Source organism: Coenobita brevimanus, chromosome 56 (assembly GCF_032717465.1).
Source record: "Coenobita brevimanus isolate Jiangsu-jjx chromosome 56, ASM3271746v2, whole genome shotgun sequence".
Taxonomy (NCBI): Eukaryota; Metazoa; Arthropoda; class Malacostraca; order Decapoda; family Coenobitidae; genus Coenobita; species Coenobita brevimanus.
Window position 1 is genome coordinate 247,534 of NC_137009.1, and position 2,467 is coordinate 250,000.

Consider the following 2,467-nt stretch of genomic DNA (forward strand, 5'->3'; position numbering starts at 1 on the left):
ACTATGTGTTCGTTCAGACTCAAGATACTATGTAATTAATTCTACGGGCTTACTCTGCCACGTTTCACTATTAAGCTACTATGTACAGTAATTAATTCTACGGGCTTACTCTGCCTTGTTTCAATATTAAGATCCCATGTAATTAATTCTACGGACTTACTCTGCCACGTTTCACTATTAACGAAGATACTATGTAATTAATTCTACGGACTTACTCTGCCACGTTTCACTATTAAGGAAACTACTATGTAATTAATTCTACGGACTTACTCCGCCACGTTTCACTATCACAGATAAGGCTTACCTCCAATAGCACCATTTTTTTTTTTTTTTTCTGCGTACGAATTTTCCTCAAAAATTACTAAACTACTCCTTGACCCAACGTCTATCTATCCACAAAATTTTATCGAAAACTGATAGCAACTTTAAGAGATATCGTGTAGAGAGACAGACAGACGGGCAGACAGACATAGACAGGCATCATCATCAGTATCATCATCATCATCATCATCATCATCATCACCACCACGACCACCATCAAAATCATCATCATCATCATCACCATCATAATTTTATCATCCCCATCATCATCATCATCATCATCACCATCATAATTTTATCATCCCCATCATCATCATCATCATCATCACCATCATCATCACCACCACCATCATCATCATCATTATCACTATCACCATCACCATTATCATCATCACCACCATCATCATCATCATCATTATCACTATCACCATCACCATTATCATCATCAGTCAGCAATTTCCATACCTCTTGTTCTCTCAGTCTCGTCTTCTCACTCCATCTCCGGGTTGTCAGTCAGGCCGGTATTCACGTCGGGTAAGGAAGCTCCCTAACACCTTTTCCTAAGCGATTTATTTTTCCTATAACACCATACCTTCCTATTCTATATAAATCCTTCCAATATCACCATACTCTGCATAAATAACGTACAAAAGATTATCAACCAGCCAATGTCTTGCAATCAATCAATTTTAGGAGGTCAGAAGAAGAGGGAGAAGAAGGAGAAGGGGGAAGAGGAGGAGGAGGAAGAGAGAAGGCAAGAAGAGGCAGAAAATGAAGAGGAAGAAGAAGAGGAGGAAGAGAGAGAGGAAGAAGAAGCAAAAAAAGAGGAAGGATTTATGCATGTATAGAAGAAGGAAATATTTAGGAATAATGAACATATCCTGCAAAGACGTTAAATTATTTGCAAGTATGTGGGAATTATAGTTAGCATGATGGTGATGTGTAGGCTCTGTACACACACACACACACACACACACACACACACACACACACACACACACACACACAAACAAACATCTGACACACACATACAAGCAAACACATTAGCACAAACACTCACAAAGGATCATTTTATACAAACACACACACACACACACACACACACACACACACACACACACACACACACAATCTCTTTTTTAATTCTCTCAATGCCACGGCAGCCTCCATGCGTCTCTCTCTCTCTCTCTCTCTCTCTCTCTCTCTCTCTCTCTCTCAAGCAAGCCCTCCTTTGTTTCTCACGGGTCATTAAGTGAAGAGAGTAAGCAAGCATTCAACTCTTTCTTTATCGTAACAAATTCCAATAAGCGATTTGTTTATTTTGTTTGATAATTATGAAGGAGTGTGTTTTGCAATGGAGGGCTTCTTGTGTGTGTGTGTGTGTGTGTGTGTGTGTGTGTGTGTGTGTGTGTGTGTGTGTGTGTGTGTGTGTGTGTGTGTGTGTGTGTGTGACGATCGTATCTGAACATGTGATAGTGCGCGCGCGCGTGCGTGCGTGCGTGCGTGTGTGTGTGTGTGTGTGTGTGTGTGTGTGTGTGTGTGTGTGTGTGTGTGTGTGTGTGTGTGTGTGTAATGTTAAGGAAAGATCTTGTGTCTTAACGCTGGACTTGTTGCTCCTTATTTTCCCGTAAACTGTTTGTGAGCGAGGAAATGTGTGGCGTTAAGACTGTCCTGGACTTTTCACACACACACACACACACACACACACACACACACACACACACACACACACACACACACACACACACACACACACACACACACACACACACACACACACACACACACACACACATCAACAAAATATTCCCTCTTCCCCACATTTGCTGGTCTTGTACCGAATTTCTTATCTCTCTCTCTCTCTCTCTCTCTCTCTCTCTCTCTCTCTCTCTCTCTCTCTCTCTCTCTCTCTCTCTCTCTCTCTCTCTCCCTCTATCTCTCTCTCTCTCTCTCTCTCTCTCTCTCTCTCTCTCTCTCTCTCTCCCTCTCATTGCCACCATTAAGATCCTACAAACTTTCCCTCATCACCATGTCACTTTCCCTTGCAAGCTCCGTTTCTCAAATTCTCCATCTATATTTCTATCTCTCTGTCTATCTAACTGTCTATCTATCTTATTTTTATGCAAGGAAGAAGGAACCAAAGGCC